At 47.0% G+C, this 22486-nt stretch overlaps 1 long non-coding RNA gene across 1 annotated transcript in view; it reads left to right on the forward strand.

Moving 5' to 3' along the window:
- LOC122431077 overlaps nucleotides 1–17932 on the forward strand; it is a 32274-nt gene extending 14342 nt beyond the window's left edge. The window contains exon 3 of the long non-coding RNA XR_006266432.1: nucleotides 15890–17932. This is a non-coding gene — a long non-coding RNA (uncharacterized LOC122431077). The remainder of the gene's footprint in view (nucleotides 1–15889) is intronic.
- The last annotated feature ends 4554 nt before the right edge of the window (nucleotides 17933–22486 follow it).

The following is a 22486-nucleotide window of genomic DNA, read 5'->3' on the forward strand; positions in this document are numbered from 1 at the left end:
GCAGGAGCGGGAGCAGAAGGCAGAGCAGGAGCCCAATGAGTGTGGCACCTTCGCAGAGGCAGCCGGGGTCGCTCCCGCAGAGGTGGGCCGCTTCCCCAAAACCTCTCCACCTCACAAGTGCCATGAAGAGATCTTGCTCCATCTGGTGACAGAGTGAATGGAAAAAACAGGCTCTTTATCTCTGTTGAATCTGCGGCTGTGCCAGGCCTGAGGTGAAAACACGGTCTCTGTCTGACTCACACACACACCACGCTGACTCCCACCTCCCCCTGTGGACAGGATGCGGCTCTCTCATAGCTCCTTGCAGCAAGGATAGGCTTAGGCCAAGGTGAGGGTAGGGAGGCGGGGTGATCCCTGGCTTCCTAGTTCTCAAGGATGTCCCTGGAGACAAGGGTAAGAAAACATAAGACCTCGCCGAGTTACCTGCCTGGCTTTTTTGAGTCCACCGGCCCACAGGCAGGTGTTCAGTTAGTGAACAGGGAAGGGGCAGCGTGTGAACTGCCCACAGGCGGATGGTTCTGATCTTGTGGGTTTTGCACCTGACAGTGTCGGTCACATCCTTGATTCCAAGTGCTGGCCCACCGGGACCTCTCCTGGACTTCCTGGGTCCTCATTGCCTCCTTCTGTTCCCCTGTCTCCATGCCTGCTCTCTTCTCCACACCAACGGCTCCCACTCTTGATGACTGGATGTGTTCCTTGATGAGGGCTTTCTGGAGAAAGTTCTGAGATGAGAGCTATGCGCAGGTTTGTTCAGGAGACACACATATGAGGAAGCGAGAACGGTTAGGTTAGGGCTGCCGGCGAAGCTGATTCCTGTCACGGTTGAGGCTGAGGACTCAGCTAGGCCATGCAAGCTAGAGAGCTGGCGGGACCCTTGAGGGTTTTCCCAAGGGTCCTTTATGAGCCCTGCCTCAGCCAACCACGGATCGCTTCCCTTAGAAGGGTCCTAACCTTGGCGAAGCAGTTCCTTTGCTGGGCGCAGCCTTAGTCTCAGCACTAACATCCCAGCAGATGGGGGTGGGTGCGCTGGCCCTGAAGAGGGGTATGGCCAGAGCATCCCAGTGTCCACTGTCATTTGTTATGTCCTTCTAATTCACCTTCCTGAAGTTTATTCACCCACATATGTACCCTTGAAACATAAGTAGGGTTCCTTTGTGTCTTATAAAAATTTATGTAAATGGTATTGTGCTATGAATCTAGCCTCTCCCCCACATGACACCCCAACTCCAGTTTGGAAGCCTATCCCTGTTGCTTTATCCTGTGCTAAGTCAGTTCAGTTGTGGCTGACTCTTTGCGACCCCATGGACTGTATAGCCCACCAGGCTCCTCTGTCCATGTGATTCTCCAGGCAAGAATACAGGAGTGGGTTGCCATTTCCTTCACCAGGGATCTTCTCCACCCAGGGATTGAACCTGAATCTCCTGGGTCTCCTGCATGAGCAGATAGGTTCTTTACTACTAGCACCACCTGGAAAGCCTGTTGCTTTAAGCAGATCTATTTCATTCCGTCTTCCCACTGTACACAGTTTTGTCATTTGTAGTCACCGCCATTTACCCTTCTGTTCCCTTGTTACTGGACACCCAGAGCCACTAGCACCTTGCCACCTCCATCAGGGAGGTGATAGACATTCGGTGTGGGAATTCCTCCAGGGCGTGTGTACCCATGCACTGGCAGTCTGGGTCCTGGGTTCCAAGAAGTCTTCCTTTCAATAAGCCCTACCAAACTACCTTTTAAAATAACTGTGCTAGTTTTCACATTTATCTGCTTTCTTGTTTCTCTACATCCTTGCCAGCACTTAGTATTATGAGATTTCTGATTTTTTGCTAATTTATTAGCTGTATTGTAGTGGGCCCCAATCTTTTTAGCACCAGGGACCGGTTTCACGGAAGACAACTTTTCCACAGGCAGGGGTGGGATGGTTTGGGGATGATTCAAGTGCATTACGTTTATTGTGCACTTTATTTCTATTATTATTACATCAGCTCTACCTCAGATCAACAGGCATTAAATCCTGGAGCTTGGGGACCCCTGCTGGAAAGTGATGTCTTGTTTTGTTTTTTTTTTTCTGTGTTCTTCATACTATTTGTGAATTTAGGCATCATTTCAAAGACTTGTTAGCCATTAGGATGTCCCTTTCTATGAACTACCTATTTATAGACCTATACTTTGCTTGTTTTTCTGTGGTCTCCTCTCTTTTTTTTTTCTTCTTACTAATGTTTTGGGATTCCCTGAACATTTGTTAGTGCAAATGTCTTCTTCTAGGTATTACTTGTCTGCTAACTCGGTCGATGGTGTACTTTGCTGAACAGCAGTCTTTAATGGCAATGTAAAGTCCAGCCATTTTTCTCCTTGTGATATCTTTTCCTACCTCAAGGTCACAGCATATTATCATATATTTTCTTCTATTAGCCTATGTTTTCGCCTTTCCCATTGAGGTGTTGACTCCATATAGAGTCTGTTTTCTTATTCAGTAATGAAAGAGATTCCAATTTATTTTACCACGTATGAAATAATGCTTCTTTTTACCGTGATTCATGATGCCAGATTTATCATATGTCAAGTTTTCCGCGCATAAGCCTGTTTTTGGACTTGCTCTTCCATTTGCACTGGCCTGTTTCACTCTTTCAAGCAGGGACATGTGCTAAGTCGCTTCAGTCATGTCCGACTCTGCAACCTCACAGATTGTAGCCTGCCAGCCTACAATGGTATCTGTCCATAGGATTATCCAGGCAGTGGTATCTTATTATAAACTGAATTTGTTTTTACTTATAAAAAGAAATTGTGTTTTATTCTCTGTTGGAAACACAATGGCTAATTATGCTCTGGGGGTAAAAATACAGGGGAAAAAAAGCAATATTTGAGCAGCCTCTTCCCTTTTGGCATCAAATAATGACCAAAAATGCTGCTGTAGTCTGGGAACTACTAATGTCTAAATTCTCTACTAAGATGTCACTAATTTTTGTTTGCATCCATTTTCCGAAAATGTCAACAACTAGGTAGGTGCTAACACGCCCCCCCCCCCCCCCCCGCCAACCCCAGCCTTCTCTAGTTCTGCTTTCTCTCCTTCAGAGAATTCAGTGCCTGGAATTTCCAACTGAACTGAGATTGGTGGGTCCGACGTGGTGTGCAGTACTGCTGATTGGAAAGTTGGGTGAGGGCCAGAGCAGGAAAAATTGACAAGTCTTCCTCAGACACCATTAAGTAATACCTTTTCTGTCTCATTTCCCAGACTGACTCAGAAGGGGGTCTTGGAAGGCAGGAGAAAGAAAGCAGAGCTGGGAATGAATAGGGCAGCAGGGTCTACCAACCCCATCAGGGAGCAAGGCTGGAGGGGCAGCCCTGCAGTGTCTCTGAGCTGAGCACGGTGAACCAACAGGCTCAGCGCACGCTCCCTCTTCTATATCCTTCCTCCTCTTCCCTGCAGTCTTCTTAGGTTAACCACAACAGAAGCAACACTTTCTTTTTTCAAGTCTTTCTTGAATATGTTACAATATTGCTTCTGTTGTTTATGTTCTGTGTTTTTGGCCACTAGGCATGTGGGATGTTAGCTCCCAGACCAGGCAATGAACCTGTACCCTCTGCATTGCAAGGCAGAGTCTTAACCCCTGCACCACCAGGGAAGTTCCCACAGAAGCAATACTCTTCATCTCACTGAGTTCATGCGGGCGAACCCAGGGACTATCCATCTCAAAATTAGATTGTTTATCTTTTATTACAATACTATGGAAAATACTTTTCACATGCTTTGAGCAACACTTTTTAAAATGGTTTCCCTTGAGGCTCAGCTGGTAACGAATCTGCCCGCAATGTGGGAGACCTGGGTTCGATCCCTAGGTCGGGAAGATCCCCTGGAGAAGGGAAAGGCTACCCACTCCAGTATTCCGGCCTGGAGAATTCCACGGACTATATCCATGGGCTCGCAAACAGTCGGACACAACTGAGCCACTTTCACTTTCGCTTTTAAAATGGTTACTCCACATCCGTCATCTCATGTGATCCTCATAGCACCCCCGAGAAAGTGAAAGGCACAGACTCGGCCCTGTGCGCGCTCAGTCACTTCCGGCATATTCCAGTCTGCGACCCTCACTTCCAGCATATTCCACACTGCCACCCCGTGGACTGTAGCCCACCAGGCTCCTCTGTCCATGGGATTCTCCAGGCAAGAATACTGGAGTGGGTTGCCATTCCCTTCTCCAGAGAATCTTCCTGACCCAGGGATTGAACCCACATCTCTAATGTCTCCTGCTTGGGCAGGTGGGTTCTTTACCACTGAGCCACCAGGGAAGCCCTGACCTGCCCCATATGCACAGTAATGATGTTAGACTCAGGCCCCAAGCCTCCGTCCTTCCACTCTGCCATTGTTACTCATATTTGATTAGTGTTCAGAGTTTCCTCAAGGAGGAAAAATAGTCTCTCAGACATCTAACATGGACCTGGATTTTTTGTATCATAATATGACTTAAAAGGTGCAGACAAAAGGATAGGTATGACTGCCCAACATTTGTAGCGTTTCACAGCTAAGAATTAATTAAATGCTAAAAAAATTCTAAAAAAAAAACAATAAAAAAAAACCAACAATGTTAGTCCAGTTTGAGCCCTCAGGTCATTTTCCTGAAGCTGAATCACCCTGTGGAGGAGCGTGCAGCCCTGACTGCTCAGCTCTGGGTTCTTTTCATGTGGCTCCCCTAGTGCTTGGGTCCCACTCTTCTCCTGGATTCAAATTTTCTAAGATTGTTGAAAGCACCGTGGCACCACTGGGCATTCCCTTGGCCCAGATGCATCCTTTAAATACAGGGTCTGCCTCTGTCTTCTGTTTTTTCAAAGTTGATTCCTTCCTAAGGAAAGACAATTAGTAATTTGTATTAGACCTGGCTTCCCAGCATGAACCATAGTGAAATTAACTCTTTACGTGATGTAACTGGGTGATCCTCAGGGATAGAAGGAATCATTTCTAGGTTTTGGGTCTTTTAAAGAATGATCAGCTTTTCCTCTTTGGGGAGGTGGTATGAAGAAGAAAATAAACACTGGAGAATGCCATTTTGCTCTGTGGAAGGTCTCATCTCTGACAAGTAGTTCATCTCTTTGTTGAGACTGTGAGAAACAAATCTCCAGCAGGGAGAAAATTAAAAAACGCTCAGCACCAGTTGCTACCCTGATGAATCCCATCCAGTTACTTAACAGGACACTGCTGTTATGTTCCTTTATTATTTTGGTTTTAATATTATTATATGCTCTATTGTTTGTCTTACCCTTATGAAACTTTGGGGGATTACAAATTGCTTTTCCGAGTCCATCCTTTTTTGTTTGGCATCCATTGATTTCTTTTGCTTCTGTTTTCATAACTGAGTTCAAAATTAATGTAGGATTATTATTGATTCATGTATTTCTTTATTTACTTTCTTCTTGGAACGTAGCATCTAAGAGGTTAGATTCTGAAAACAAGAGCATCAGTTGCAGGAGGGGAGTTTTAGTGTAAAAAATAGCATAGAGTTGTGTCAACTTTTGCAAGAAGTGTGAATTACACTTCTCCTTTGCTGGCAGAGACTCCCTTTTCAACATGAAGCACTGAGGCAAGATGCTTTCGGTGAAGGAAATTCTTTCTTATCAGTTTGAACCTTGTCAGCCTCTGGGATTCCAGCAGGTGCAAAAAGAGATTTTTTTCCCCCCTTGGGGGACCCAGTTGTCTACCGCTTGAATTTTGGTTCCATCTCAGTCATTGACAGATAAGGGGCCATACTCTCTACACTGCCCAGGGCCTCTGAAAATGACGGGGTCTTTCATAACCCATCGTGGTCGGAAGAATTGGCCTGACCCACTGACACTGTATGGTTAGGGCTCTCTGGCATGCTTTGGCTTTAGGAAGATTGTCTACCTCTTAGATCTATGAAGATACTCTTGTCCTCACCCAACTCGTGACACAGCCTCCCGGCCACCATTCCAACACCTCCAGCCTCAGGGAGAGGTTGCCAGATAAAATACAGGACAGCCAGTCAAATTTGAATTGCAGATAAACAATGAATGGGTTTTGGTATGAGTGTGTACCAAACCTCATAGGAGATGCCCTTACGGCTCTCTTTTTCTCCACTGTCCTCTGCCACACGTGCTCAGAGTTCAATTGTCCTTCCTCTGGCTCCTTTTTCTCTTTCAGCTTCTAACCTCTGACAGTCTTGGATTCCTGGCTTTTTTACCAATCTCCTCACCTCCATCTCTGAAGCCAGTCTTTCCCCTGCTGAGGGCTGCGGCTGACATTCTCAGACCAAGCAAGGGGGTGTGGGGAGGCCTGCCCCCAGTGCCTCCCCTTCCCACCTTTCCCATAAGCAGCACAGCTCTGGTCTGCGAGGAGCCCCGTGTCCCCTGATCCCTGTCCCAGGATGTGTCTGTATCATAACTCCCCACTCCCTTTCCAGGGCTCACCCTGTGGCTGGCCCAGTCCCTGGAATACGACCCAGAAGGGGGAGCAAGGCTTCTGCTCCCTGCCTCCGGGGAGGGATGCCCATGTGAGAGGGGGCACAGGCCCTTCTAAAGTGTGGGGTCCGGCAGGGTCCCGGTGGTGGGTCTAAGGGTGGTACTGCCTGTGCACAAACTGGAAAGCAGAGTGACCAGCCTCTGGGCTTATGGCCGGTGCTAGCCGAACTTCTGTGCTAGCCGAACTTCTTCATCTTCCATTGGGAGTTTCTATGAAGAGCGAGGTGTCTGGTTACCCTCACTTCCGCCATCATCCTTCCCCCCTCCCCAACCCTTCCTGACCTCAGCCTCATCTTCCTTCTTCCATCGCCCGCCACAGGATTTAGGGCTTCCTTCCCTCACTTGTCAGGTGCTTCCCTGGTAGCCCAGATGGTAAATCATCTGCCTAAGGTGTGAGAGGCCCAGTTAGAGCCCTGAGTCGGGAAGATTCCCTAGAGAAGGGAACAGCTACCCACTCCAGTATTCTTGGGCTTCCCTTGTGGCTCAACTAGTAAAGAATCCGCCTGCAATGCGGGAGACCTGGATTTGATCCCTGGGTTTGATCCCTGGGTTGGGAAGATCCCCTGAAGAAGGGAATGGCTACCTACTCCAGTATTCTTGCCTGGAGAGTTCCATGGACAGAGGAGCCTAGTGAATCCCAGTCCATGGGGTCAAAAAGAGTTAAACACGACTGAGCCACTAACACACTTTCTTTTCCTTGCCATACAGATCACTGGAGAGAGAGAGAGGGAGTGTGTGGGTGTGGTGGGGAGGGTCAGCAAATTTAATTTAACAAAATCTTGACAACCAACAGTTTTAACTTACTGTGTTCTTGAGGCCAGAGGAACAGGCAGAATGTCGAAGTGACAGTGGAAAAGGATTATTGTTTTGGGGAGAATTCAACCATTCAACTGGTGGTCTTCACCCTCCCCCCATCCCCTCCACCCCCTGCTCGGGGCTGAATTAGCTGGCTATTTTCCAACCCCATGGTGTGTAGAGACACACCCACAGCAGCTTTCATCCCCTCCTTTCCTCCTAATAGACTAACTGCTGCCGAAGCTTCCAGCTTCTTTCTCCATGGTGACCAAGCCCCTCATTTCCATTTAATCTCAGCCTCCACCTCCCACAGCCGCCCTCCCCCTGCGAAGCCTGGCCCTTTCCTCCGCTGGTCCCCTTTGCACGCTTCTCACTTCTTTGCTTGTCTTCTGGTGATCTTCCTCCCACCAGCAAGGAACACACATCGACATGTCCTGTGTTCCTTCCTTCTTCCTTTATCTGCCCTCTTCCTTCTCTTTGTCCCTGGGCCTCAATGACTCTTGGTAGCTCCCTTCCCGGCCCAGCCTTTGTGAAAGGATGCAAACATGCACAGAAGGGGGAGCAGAAAAGAGCCCTTCCTCTGGCCGTGAGGCTGGCTCTGCCTGGACTCTGGGATTTCTCAGGGAAGATGAGTCTGTGGCCCCACCTCCCTGCCCAGCTCAGGCTGGGGGGTCCAGGTCCCCAGAGTCCCCCAGAACAGTGCCCGGAGGCTGCTGCTGCTGGAAACCACCCCTGGTGCCCCAGCCAGGCCTCTGCTCATATACAGGCTCTCTGTGCAGGTGAGCGGAAGGGCCACGTCCGAGAGCTGCCTCTGCACCTGTCTGAACTGTGGGGCCGGACTCTCAGTATTTTTTTTTTAATTTATTTATTTTACTTTACAATATTGTATTGGTTTTGCCATACATTGACTTGAATCCTCCATGGATGTACATGTGTTCCCCATCCTGAACCCCCCCTCCCACCTCCCTCCCCATCCCATCCCCCCTGGTGGCTCAGTTGGTAAAGAATCCACCTGCAATGCTGGAGACCTGGGTTGAGAAGATCCCCTGGAGAAGGGAAAGGCTACCCACTCCAGTATTCTGACCTGGAGAATTCCATGGACTGTAAAGCCCATGGGGTCACAAAGAGTTCGACTCTCAGTCTTACGACAAGTTTGCAGAATTCCCTTCATACCTCCCCTCTGCCCCAGGCCTTCCCATTCTAATCAGTGACTCTTTTGTAATGGAGAAAATGGCCTGATCACTTAGAGGCAGTTTATGTTCCAGTCTTTTCCAACATACACGCATTCTGACCCAAGTTATCCTACTTGGGCCTTGTGACAATCACGTGATTCTGATTTTGCAGATAGAGAAACTGAAGCTCCATGAGACGGAACCTATTACCCAACTTGGCAACAAACATTTGGAGGAGCTGAGGCTAGAACCTGGTTTGTCCTACTCCTGGTTCATTGCATCATCTTTCCTTTGGTGGTCTAAGAGGGAGCAGGGAGGGGAGAGGGCTGCCACTTGGCACACAGACCAGGTGCCCATGGGAAGATGAGCTGTAGTTCCCCTGCTTCTGCCGTGCCCCCTCAAGCCCAGTTTACATTGTTACACAATGCTTTGTGTGTGCCTCATGTTAATGTCTCTTTACAGACATTTTAGTTCTGTCTGCCCCATATGCACCCCTGATTCTTTTCTGGACGCTGAGCTTCTTGTGGACACTTTCCACTGCACAACTCCACCTCCTCGCTCCGCCTGGGTCAGCACAGGCTTCAGCCCACGGTCCCTGGGGTGTCTAACTTGAGGCCCTGCAAAGGGTGAGAGAAAACAGTAGTGACACCATGTGCACCGGGGTAGGCAGCAACCCAAGCTAACTTTCCCCTTTTCCCTTCTTGCTGTTACACATCAGCCAGGCTTCTCAGCCTCCTTGTTAGCCTCTGTGAGAAATTAAAGTCCCCATAATCAAATCAGCCCTTGTAAATTCTCTAGAAGCGGCTCCAGAGCACCACGAAGCCAGCAAACCCCAGACCCAAATCCATGTCAAATTTCATCGATATAATTTAAACAGGGATCAAAACCCACACCAACCCAGTAACTAAGGCTGCTCAAAATGCAGAGTTTATAGTCCATCTGCCTCTCTGCTTCAGGCGATCTGTATTAAATTTATTGCAAAGTAAAACAAACAAACCCAGGCGAAGGCAGGCTAGAAATCTGCATAGTCTTCAGAGAATTAGCAGCCATCTCGGGTTAGGAAGGCTGCCTCTCAATTTGCATCTCTAAGGAGTTGTGACCGGCCTGGGGGGGCTGGGAGGTTCAGGCCGGGATGGAGACCGGCTGCAGGACTGCCCCCTGCTGGCAGATTGCTGAACGGCAACCCTTTGACCTTCGTGATGGACCACAGGGCAGAGGGTCACCGGTAGTAGTTGGGCTCCCCAGGAACAGTTGAAAAGAGAACCTGCAGCTGAAGTGGAATTGGAAGAGCAGAGAGAAGCGAGGGACTGAGAAAAAGATCCTTACTTGGAACCTAAGACGGGGTGGTGGGGGGAAGTGGGGTGTGGAAGCCAGAATCGGGGAAACTGGGAGGCCCTGGGGGAGGAGGAGGTTCAGAGCTGTCTCTTTAGTTGTACAAACCAGGGACATGGAGACTTTCTTGACTCCTTCCCCTCTTCTGTCTCCCTTACCCTCGGCAACCGGTGGATCACAAGGCCCAGAACACAGGTGCTGTCCTGTTGATTGTTGACCGTCTGTCTGCCTGTGTGCTTCCCAAGGGAGCTGTGCTAGGGTTCCCGGCTGGAACTAGGGCTGGGCTGACTCTCTGATGGAGCTGTGCCTGCAGGGCCTGACACAGGGCTGCAACGAGATGACCTCTGAGGTTCCTCTCACTGCTCACATGCTCTGGTTCTATGCCTCTGTGTCTAGGGATTCGGGGATCTCTCATATGCTCTCCAGGGATGCTCCAAGGAGCCCAGCTACTCTCCTAGGATATTCCCATCATCCTTCACAACAGGCTTAAATGGCACCTTCCTCAGGGTGATACCTCCCCTGACCCCTTTTGGCAGAGATGGGCTGTCCTCCTTTCAATGCTTTATGGATAGAAAGACATATACTGATAGACATATATAATCACACTGTGATAATTTTTGCATTTATTCATATATCAATCCTCTCCTAGAATGTAAAGTCCTTGAGCTCCTGGATGAGGGCAAGGGGAAGGGGCAGATGAGTGTCATGGTCATTAGTATGTAGCTGTTCCTCTTTTCTCAGTCCAGTGCCTAATCATAGTAGATTCTGGCTAAGTATTTGCCATTTGTTAAACAAATAAATGAATTAAGAAGGTGGCACAAGATGATGAAGGTCTGGATGTACGATTTACCAGAGACCCGGCTGTCACCCCAACCTCCTCTTTCTCTCTCCCCCTCTCCCTTATTCTTCAACTGTTCCATGGTGGTTCTAATTAGTTTCCTTCCTGAGTGACTCTCAAAGCCGCCTACCTCTTCTCCATTTGCTTAAGAGATCAAGAGCATAGACTCCAGAATCAGAAAGACTCTTGCACTTAAAACTACCTATGGGAACCCGAGTCTCTGTTTCTCTGTCCCTTCCCTCCCAAAGACAATATGGATTTGTGGTTAGGAGTAAGGACACCCAAGCTAAACTGCAGGTTTTAATCCTGGCTGCTCCATTTTAGCCGAGTGGCCCAAGGCAAGCGTCTTAATCTCTCTGGGCTCAGCCTCCTCATCCATAAACTAGAGTTAATAGAATCTACTTTATGTGGTGGTTTTGAGGATTAAAAGAGCTAATACACATGAAGCTCTTAAAACAGTGTCTGGTACACAGTTAGCCTTAGCTGACTCAATTTTGTTGTTGTTTAGTTGTTAAGTTATATCTTACTCTTTGCCACCCCATGGATGCCAGGCTCCTCTGTTCACGGGATTGCCCAGGCAAGAATACTGGAGTGGGTTGCCATTTCCTACTCCAGGGGATCTTCCCAATCCGGGATTGAATTTGCATCTCCCGCATTGCAGGCAGATTCTTTATAGCTGAGTCACTGGGGGCTAATATTAGCAATTATTAACAAAAAGCGAGGGAATTTTGTAGAATTGAAAGCAAGCACCTGAAGAAGGAACCATCGCAGCAGATGCTCTGAAAGACTAGGGGGAAGCTCATAGACAGAAAAGCAAAGTATTTCCACAGGGAATGTATGCAGACATGCTGAAGGAGATTCCACTGTGTAGGGTGGCAAGGAAAGGCGACTACTTCTTCGTTTCTATAGAACCCAAGCTGGCATTTTTTTTCCTCAGCAGAATCAGAATCATCAATGGGTGGGTCCAAAGTTTTACAAGGTAGAGCAGTGTCTCGGTGTTCAAGATCTTCAAGGGCATGTTTACTCATGAGACCTCCCCCAGAGGGCTCCCCCTCACTTCCTCAGCCTTGTTCTTCCCACTGTTTCTCTGACACTACAGGCTCCATCCACAGAGGTGCCCTGCCCTGATTTCTCTTCCCCTGCCAATCCTTCTGGGAGCCTTCCCTTATCCCTAGAATTGGGCAAGGTGCACCTGATCTGGCCCCCTCCCATTCTGAAACATGTTAGGCTGCCCCAGCTGCTATAATAAAATGTCACCGAGTAGGTGGCCTAAGCAGCACAGCTTTATTTTGTCATGGGTCTGGAGGCTGCCTGGCCCAGAAAAGGTGGCAGCGGGGTTGGTTTCTGGTGAGGATGCTCCTTCTGGCTGGCAGATGGCCCCTCCTCCCGGTGTTCTCACGTGGCCTCTTCTCTGTGCGTGCGTGGTGAGAGAGAAGGCTCTGAAATCCCTTCCTCTTCTTAGAGGGACACCAGTCCTATTGGATCAGGGCCCCCCTCTCATGACTGCGTTTAATCTTAATTACTTCCCTAAAGAGGGGCTTCCCAGGTGGCTCAATGTCTCTGACCAATGCAGGAGACGTGGGAGATCCCCAGGAGAAGGAAATGGCAACCCACTCCAGTATTCTTGCCTGGAAAATCCCGTGGACAGAGGAGCCTGGCGGGCTACAGTCCATAGGGTCACGAAGAGTCAGACGCCACTGAGCATGCATGCACACATTTCCCTAAAGACTCTGTCTCCAGACACAGCCACACTGGGGATTAGGGCTTCAGCATGTGAATTTAGGGAGGATACAGTCCAGTTCATAACGCTCCTTCAGACCCTAAGTTCCATGAGAGCAGGGCCTTTTCTCCAGCTGATCTGCACGTCCTCCAGCTTGGTCCTTACCCTACCTCCTTGTGAGTCTCTCCTAGGATATTCCCATAATCCTTCACAACAGGCTTAAATGGCACCTTCCTCTGTAATTACCTCTGTAATTTCTACAGTACCTGCTCATAGCAAGGGCTCAGTAAATATTTTTTGAATGAATGAATCCTTTTGTCAGTTACCTGTGTTGATAGCAGGAGCTTGAGACACACAGACATCCAGATAGGATCTGTTGAGGTTCCCAACAGGAGGCTCCTTGCTAGCTCATGACAGAATGAGGACTGGACGTCAGGGCTCCACACTCCCTTCTATGTGCGTGCTGAGTCGCTTCAGTCGTGTCTGACTTTCTGCAAACCTGTGGACTGTAGCTCACCAGGCTGCTCTGTCCATCAGATTCTTTAGGCAAGAATACTGCAGAGGATTATTCTGAGTCTAATGGTCTTTTCAGAAACCCGGAATAAGAGTTGTCAAAGGTCTGTGTACAATCTGGATTCTTTAAAAATCCTTGCCTGAGTTTCCTTGCACAGAAAGGTCTCTGGTCTTTGAGGGACAAGCAAAAATTCTTCCTCACCTTGTGTCTTCTGCACACAGACTGGTTTCCTCCCAGGCTGAGCATCGAGAAAGCACTTAAAAATGCTTCTTTTGCTTCCCCTCCGTCTGCTTAGGGGCCACAGGACTGGGCTGGGGCGGGCACTCCCTCACCACAGGTTTGATTCCAAGCCCAGGTGTGTGGCTCATTGGATGCCTCCTTTTCTGCTAATGGATTTTGTTAACTGTTTGTCATTTGCTTATGCAAATCTACCACTTTCTGCATTAAAATGAACCCAATTATAAAGTGAAATTTCACAATTAAACCACTTAGTGAAGGACATTAAGCGACCAGAAGGAATTGATTTGTAAAAAATTCAGCGATAATTACCAAGTGTTTCTGAAATGTGACTAAGTTCTAGGTTTTCCTTTAAACCAACTGGCCTACGTGCACATTTCCATATACGTACTACACATAGACACATGCGTGTTTTTTCACACACCTGGTTTCCATCTTCTCACCACGGGACTTGTTCTTGCTCCTTCTCAGGGTCTAAATTTTCCCCAAATAGAGGAAATTCCACCAGCCATCAGATCATGTCTGCAGAGTTCTTGGAAACCTTCCAAGAGAAATGGCCACTGGGCGGAGGAAGCTGGGGTGGGCAGGAAAACAGAAGAAGGTGTAATGGTTTTAATAAAGTCTCTCTGCCATCTTGGTGATTGATTGATATATTTTGGCATTTGCTTCCCAGCTCTGCTGTAATCAATAGCAGTTATAGAGCGAGAAGCAGGAAAGGGTGGGGACGTGGGGTGGAGCAGTATTGATTGGCCTTTACAGGAAAGAGCCTTGCCTGACGATTGCAGTGATATGGCCACAAGGAATGAGACCCCGCTGTCCCAGTGAGACATCATCTTTCCTTACACTCATCCAGGCAAGAGGGCATAGAGTCTAGAGGATAGATAAGCATCCTCATCCTAAAAAAAAAAAAAAAAAAAAAAGACTCTTTCTGGCATCTGAGGGAGTCAGACGCACTCACTTTCCTCATAGTGCCCACAGTTTGAGGGTGGAAACCGCAGTCTCCTGGGCTGGGCAGGGTAGGTTTGTTGTTGTTGTTGTTTAACCGCTCAATCATGTCCCACTCTTTCGTGACCCTGTAGACTGTAGCCCACCAGGCTCCTCTGACAATGGGATTTCCCAGGCAGGAATACTGGAGTGAGTTGACATTTCCTTCTCCAGGGGATCTTCCCAACCCAGTGATGGAACTCGTGTCTCCTGCATTGGCAGGTGGATTTTTTTTCACCACTAAGCCACCAGGGAAGCCTTATGGCAAGGGTCTTTAAGAGGGAGAGAGATTGTATGCTGATGGCTTCAGGCTATACCTATATCCAAGAATGGAACCAGCTCATTTGATAGCATGCCACATGTTCAGACTGGAACCTGATTGCTCAGTTTTAAAACCCAGCCCTGCTTCTTAATGTGTGACCCTCAGATGGGTTATTTAAATTTTCTGTACCTTGATTCCCCATCAGTAACATGGAGATGATATCAAGACCTATCTCCTAGAGTGGCTATGATCAATATGAGAGTATATATATGTAAAGAATCTGGAACAGTCCTGGTTTATAGTAAATGCCACGTACATGTTGTTTTTATGATCTGACAGTGGTGGATACCTGGGTTGGCACCCATGATTTATGGGTGGAAACGTAAGGGTACACACTTCTCTAATCAAACAGGGTCATCACAGCATTCGCCTTCTGCTGGGAACACAGGGCTCAGAACTCAGCCTCTGTTAAATAATTCTCTTAGTACATCAGCCCATTAACTACAGGATTTCTCAACCGTTTTACATTTTTTTTCTAAAACCTTTTAAAAAAAGACCAAGTACAGATATACAGAAATAAGGATAAATTGGATTGGGAATGATAGCTTCAGAGCCTAACAAATCCAACCTAGACGGGTATGTATTTGTTCAACAAACAAAGAATTTCTGCTATGTGTGAGACAGTTTTAATTGATGTGACAATTTCCATGTGTGAACCTGAACTCTGTGTTAATCCATTCAGATGTGTAATCACCCCTCTGCAATGCCATGCTAGCTTCCTGTAACTGGAAATCTTGTGGCTTAGAACAATGTGCTCAAAACAGAAAATAGTTTATTAAAGAAAAACACAGTTGCCACAATATTTTTGTTGAAAACATATTCACTTTTGAAGTATAGTTTTATTTTCTTTTACAGACGTGGGTGAATTTTCAGTTTGGGCACGTGAACTGATTTAGGGGCTTGTTATTATTTTTTTTTTCCAGTTTTAGGCCTGGACACATGACTAATAGAAGTTGGCAGATTGGCAAACAGATACTCACGAACACATTACAAACTCTTTTAAAGGTTAGAACCGGAAGGGACCCTAGAGATGCTCTAGTTCATCTCCTTCAGTTAAAGATGAGCCCAGAAAGGTGTCTTGGCTTTTGGAGCGTAGTCTTTTGATTCCAAGCCCAGTGCTATTTCACATACCACGAGTTTGTACATCAGCCTTTCCGCTTTTTCAAATCTCCTTTGGTTCTCAGATTTGTGTATTTGATAATTCACTTCAAGTTGGTGGAAATGCACCGAATGTCTGCTTGGTGCCAAACATTGTGTCAGGTCCAGGATGCAAAAATAAGCTGTGGACCCCACCGAGGAGGCTGTAGTAGACAGTGTTATTGTATCCAGTTCTTTACTTCCTATCACTGTGAGAGGACTGTACTTAACGTGGGTCATTGACATCAGATGTGGTCATGTGAGGAGCTTTGACCAATGAGGCTTGGGCAGAAGTGATGTAAATCATTTCTGAGCAGAGGCTTTCCGGGGCACTTTATGGTCCTGCCCACATTTTCTCTTTTCTATCTGCCAGGAGAGTGGCGTGTCCAGAAGAGGGCTGCACCTTTAGCTGGGTACCACTTGGAGAGAAGACGTGGAGTGGATCCAGAGCCACAGCCGCCATGTAATGTGACGAGAGACAAACCTTCGGGCAGTGAGTGCCTGAGACTCTGTGGTCGCTCATCCTACGGCGTAACTAGCACAAGCTGATGACTGCCGAGGGGGTCGCAGGTTAGTCAGGGAGTCAGCTCATTACCAGCCGAAACATGGGGTGATGGATGCTTTGCTAGAGTTATACACAGAAGAGTCAGACATAGGCCAAAAGAGGGAAAAAGAACTGTGGGGGAGAGGTATCAGGAAAGACTTTCTAAAAGACACAGTAACTCTGAAGGGTTTTAAAGGTTGAAGAGAAGTTGATCATCTTAGGGGCTTGGGAGGTTTGTTTTTTGAGGCATTCTAATCAGAAAGACCATCACGCACAGACACAAAATATCACGGTATGTTTGAGAATTGCCTGTAATGTCCACAACTGGGGGTGGGGCCAGGATCAGATCCCTTCATCTTTGAAGCCTATTGGGTATATGCAGACTCTCAGATAAAAAATGTATCATTTATTTTGTTTTATTTTTATTTAATTTTGCATCATTTATTTTGATCAGAACTTTGGCTGTAAGTTTTCATCTGGTCTCACACCGTGGGAATGTAAGCTGGACTGTGTGTGAGCCAGAGAGGCCCTTTCTCAAATGTTTAATTTTTATGTTAATCACATAATGCATATACATAGTTTGCCTTGCTTCTCTCCTTCACACTCCCATTCTCCAGAGCAGTCACTCTCAGTTTTTATAGTTCATTTCACTTTTTTTATGCATGGCTGTGTTTTAAAATAATATCCTTTGTTCCTATTTCTTGATTTCCTAATTTTAGAACTTGTATATTGACTTTCTACCATGGTAGATGAGAACTTAGTTCTCCCACACAATTCTCCCTCAATTTCATTCCTACACTGCTCCTTCTATCTTTCCAACATAAACTTATTTTTTGTTAAATCGATATTTGTGTTTATATATTAATGAATGTGCAAATAATATTTCTTCCCGAATCAAGTAGTGTCCTGTGACCATGTGTCCTCTTTTGTACAGTTCTTTGTTTCTTCCTAGAGTTAATAATTGCCTCCTTTTATATGGATCTGATGTCCAAAGGTACTTATAAATTTTTTTCAGATGGTTTAACAATTCTGCTAATATCTGTCAATTTTTCCTACAGTTCCACTTTGTCCTACAGCTATTCCTCCAAGAACTTTCTGTTTTTCTGCTCCAATCTGGATTGTCTGCTTTTGGAATTGAAACAGTGGATAGCTGTCATCTTGAGACTTTCCTTTATCATCATTATGAATATTTCCTTTACTGCCTTCCCACACTGGATCCTCTATTTACTGAATCCCTCACCTCTTTAGTGCACCATCACTGAACCTCACTAAACTCCAACTTCCAATAACTTCTTAAGAATTCGTGCTTGGGAGGTAATTTTCTGGAGTCATTGGCTACCTGAAAATATTCTATACTATTCTGGCATGTGACTGATAATTTATTTGAGATAGAATTCTAGATTAAAACATATTTTATTTCAAAATTTAGAAGGTATTTTTAACATCTGATGTTTTTGAAGAAGTTTGATGTTTTCTTTTTCTTGTGTCTTTTACTTGTTTTTCCTCTTTAGAAGATTTTAGAAACTTTCATTTATTCCTCGTGATTTAAAATGTCATAATGATAATGGTGGCAGGCACAGACTGGTATATATCTTTTTTTCATTTTTTTGTGCATGGCTAATCAGGAGACTGATATCCTTTGTTTTTCTCCTAGTATTCTCTTTTTTCTTTTGCTTTTTCACTCTTTGGAAGATTTCTTCAGTTTTTGTCTTCTGAATCATTTGAGTTTTTGAAAAAAAAATTTTAATTATAGTTTTAATTTAAAAGAGGTTTTTCTCATTTGTTTTTTTCCTTTTTCATTGTAGCCTCTTCTTGTTTTGTGAATACACTGTTTCCTTTTATCTTTGTGGACTGGTGTTATTGCTTTTTCTGAACTTTTGTTCCTTGCAAAATTTCTATCATTACTTCCCTTTTTTTTCCTGTTTACTTGCTCCTTTTTCCTGTTTAAAGCTTTAAAAATTAAAAAAACAAAAAAAAACACAAAAAAACCCCCTGATGATTCTCAACTGTTTATTCACATTTAAGAAAGAGGCACTAACCCCAATGTTCATCGCAGCACTGTTTATAATAGCCAGGACATGGAAGCAACCTAGATGCCCATCAGCAGACGAATGGATAAGGAAGCTGTGGTACATATATACCATGGAATATTACTCAGCCGTTAAAAAGAATTCATTTGAATCAGTTCTAATGAGATGGATGAAACTGGAGCCCATTATACAGAGTGAAGTAAGCCAGAAAGATAAAGACCAATACAGTATACTAACACATATATATGGAATTTAGAAAGATGCTAATGATAACCCTACATGCAAAACAGAAAAAGAGACACAGATGTATAGAACAGACTTTTGGACTCTGTGGGAGAAGGCGAGGGTGGGATGTTTCGAGAGAACAGCATGAACATTATCTATAGTGAAACAGATCACCAGCCCAGGTGGGATGCATGAGACAAGTGCCCGGGCCTGGTGCACTGGGAAGACCCAGAGGAATCGGGTGGAGAGGGAGGTGGGAGGGGGGATCGGGATGGGGAATACATGTAACTCCATGGCTGATTCATGTCAGTGAATGACAAAACCCACTGCAATGTTGTGAAATGGTTGGCCTCCAACTAATAAAAATAAATGGGAAAAAAACCCAACAAACTCTGAGGTCAACCAGAGAGAAAGCTGACATGAGGGTGAGAACTGAACCTCCACCTCTTTCCCTATCCTGATTGTCACTTATAAATTCCTCAGGAATAAAAGTATTTTATATCAGAAAAAAAAAAAAAAAAAGAAAGAGGCACTAAACGTTGATTTTGGAGGCTTGTTATGTAAGTGCCAGAATTTGCTGATCTATGGGCTTTATCAGGGTGATTGGGTGGAAATTAAATCTTTTTATTGAGGGAACTTCAGATATCAGTAACTGGAGTTCTCTCTGGGGCTGTTCAATTCTTCAGAGTCGAATGTGTTAATCTACTGGTTGGTGGTGTTTCAGAGTTGCTAGGTGGGTCAGAGAAAGGACTAAATTTCACCTCTCCTCCTTACTCTTCACCTTCCACCATACTTTGCGTTCTCAAGTCCGATATTGTGCTTATTTAGGTTCTCCAAAGAAAAAATTTCTCGTTTCCTGAGGGATAAAGGGCGTGATTGACTGGCAGTGTTGGGAGAGGAGGGACCCCTTCCACAGACAGACTTTCCACCCACGCCCCCTGTCACACCAGGCATCTGAACCCAGCACCACTGAACTTTCCAGGGCTCTGTAGGGTGAGTCTGCCCGCTCCATAGACCTTTGGCTTGTGATTCCTCTCTCTGTTGACCCAGTTACCACTCATCCTCCTTCATTCTCTTAAAAAAAAATAATTGTGAAACTCTCTAATTCTATTTTTCCCTCTCCCATTCTTGTCCTTGGTTCATGTCTTTGTAGTTTGTTTCTAAAGGGTAGGCTGTTGACCCACAGGCTCACAGGCTTCCCTGGGGTGATGCCCTGTGTCCTGGAGAAGAAGGGGATGGGTGACTGGATGTCCGTCTGGGTCTCACAGCTCCTAAATTCCCCTTGCTGGCTCCTCTTCTTCATATTGTCCCTTGAATGTTGGTGTTCCTCAGGCTTCTGCCTCACAAGGACTCTTGTGGGCCCTGTGAGTGCTAAGTCATTTCAGTCATGGCTGATTCTTTGTGACCCTGTGGACTGTAGCCCACCAGGCTCCTCTGTCCATGGGATTCTCCAGGCAAGAATACTGGAGTGGATTGCTATGCCCTTCTCCAGGGAATCTTCCTGACCCAGGGATCGAATCTGCATCTCTTGTGTCTCCTGCATTGACAGGCAGGTTCTTTACTACTAGCACCACTTGCTGAGCTAAAGACAAGGGGCCAGGACCACTCTCTGCTCTGCAGCCCCCTTCTCTCAGCTCACAGCCTGGTTTTGGCTCCTGAGCTGGAGAAAGAAGCAGAGAAGATGGAGGAGCCAGGCTGTTCTCTGCCAGCTGCTCGAGGCCCCTGGCTCTCTCTTCCTTTGGTCTGACCTTGCTGCTTGTCTGGCCTTAAAATGGTTTTTCATGACCCCAAACAGGAGGGGCTCCCAGACTGGCCCCGTTATACCGGCCTCATGGGAAGGCAGGGATGTAAGGAAAACCTCTTTTTCCCTGGTCCAGCTCTGTCACTCATTCCAAAATGAGTCAGACACCACACTAGGTGTTGGAATTACACTTGGGAGAAAAGCAGACTGGATCCTCCCTGGATCTTATCATCTGGTCCCAGGAAATTTACCAACAATGACAACAAAAGGAAAGCCCGCCGCTCCGTCCTACAGAAGCCCGTGTGTGTCACTGCCGGGCTCCTGCTTCTCGGGCCTGGGGCGGGAGGGGGAGGCGGGCTCGTGGGGAGCAGGGGGGCTTCTGAGTAGGGGCCTGCTTCGTGTCTCCCTGTCATTTGCATGTTAGCTTTCCTTCCCTTGTCATTTTGGTAAATTCCGTCTGTTCTTTAAAACTGTTCAGTAGGCTCTTCTGCAAAGTCCTCCCCGACCCACTCCTTAGCTTTAACCACACTCCTCCCAACCCCTCCCTCCTGATATAATCAATACTGTCCTGGGTTAGGCACGGCTGCAGGGGCTGAGGGCCCAATGTGGGGAGACCCTGAGCGGTGTGTGGGGACATGCTGCCTTGGGTTGAGTTCTAGTTCGGTGTCCCAGCTCTCCCACATACTGCTTTGGCTTTGGGCAAGCGAATTCACCTCTCTGAGCCTCAATCTTCTTATCTGTAAAATGAGGATAATAAAATCCACCGCAAAGCGTTAGGGTGGAGATGGAATGACTAGGGTACGTAATGGGAGCATATAACCGGCCCTTAGATACTGTCTCCCTTGCCTTTCTCCTTTTAAGGAGCTTCCAGTCTCATGAGGGGAGAACGACAAGCAAATCAACACATGTCAGAAGTGCCGTGATGAAGGACAATGACGTGCATGCTGTTGATGTGTGATTCTACCTCCTTGTCCCTCCACTGGACTGTGAGCTCCCGTGCTAACGGGGCTCTCCCCAGCACAGAGCACAGTGCCTGGCACTCAGGTGGCTCAGTAAACGTTTGAGTAACCAAAATGGGAATGACTCCTGGTCACAGTTTTATTCATTTATTTAATTTTTGGCTGTGCTGGGTCTTCATTGCTACATGGGCTTTTCTCTAGTTACATCGAGCTGGGGCACCTCTTCTCCACACGTGCTGTGCAGGCTTCTCATTGCGGTGGCTTCTCTTGTGGAGCACAGGCCCTAGAGCGTGGGCTCAGTACTTGTGGCACATGGGCACAGTTGCTCCACTGCCCGTGGGATCTTCCTGGACCAGGGTTCCAACCTGTGAACCTTGTTTTGACGGGCAGATTCTTAACCATTGGACCACCAGGGAAGTCCCTGATCACAGGTTGATAGAGCCATGGTCAGCGGTGCCTTCTCTTCAGCATGCCCCCGCCAAGTTGTTCCTACCTTAGAGAAGGGGAAAGTATGTTTTATCAGCCATCTGGGTGAGAATCTTCCATCCTCACTAGAGGCTAATTTTTCCAAACATTATCCAAGTCTGGGACACGAGTATCTCCCATGCCTCTATGATGGTGGGAGTGAATGGACACAGATGAGGGACGACTCAGCTGAAGTCCTCCTGGTGGACCAGCCCCTCTCTGCCTCCTTCCCTCTGAGCGTCCAGACATGCAGACCTCCCTCCGTCAGCTTATCCATCCTCTTCAAATAAGTCTGTCTCCCAAGAACCAAACATTTTCTCTCCCTGGCCCTGACTTGGAATGAAACGACTTAGCCCATCGACAGTTTTACGGTCCCTCGCCTTCCATTCCTCTTGTCGAGTCATCACGCTGGTGAGAGCCCGGCCTGGGCTGATTTATGCAGCTCTCCCTGGCCCTGGTGGATTCGGAGTCTGGAACAATGAGACAGGGCTATCCATCACCCCTCTGTTCAGATCTCCCTGGACTCATTGGGAAGGAAGGAGGGGTGGGTGGCAGAGAAGACAGCCTCAGGGGTTCTGCCCAGAGAGCATTTGTCACATTGATCGAAGGCACAGGGCGGGAGGGGGTGGGGGGATTGGGGGCTTTTTAGCTCACCCCAAGCCTAGCCTGTGACAGCAGAGATTGAGTGGAGGGGGACAAGGGTGAGAACACATAGGGAGGGCAGGAAGGGAATTAGAACTCAGAGGGCTGCCGGTGACCACCAGTGCTACCCTCGTGTGCTCCAACTCAGAATGTAGCAAGCAGCCCTAGGTGCAGCCATGGTGGATGACCACCAGCTTCTCCATCCAATTGGTACCATCCTATAGCCTCCTATAGCACCGTGCCCGCTGCGTGGTAGGCATGCTGCAGAGACACGTATTTGTTGATTGACCAAGCCTCCCTTCCTCCTTCCTCCCTTACCTGATCTCAGGCTCAGAGACCGCTCTGAGAAGCCCTGGCTCACAGA

This window comes from Cervus canadensis, chromosome 29 (assembly GCF_019320065.1).
Source record: "Cervus canadensis isolate Bull #8, Minnesota chromosome 29, ASM1932006v1, whole genome shotgun sequence".
In the NCBI taxonomy this organism is placed as follows: Eukaryota; Metazoa; Chordata; class Mammalia; order Artiodactyla; family Cervidae; genus Cervus; species Cervus canadensis.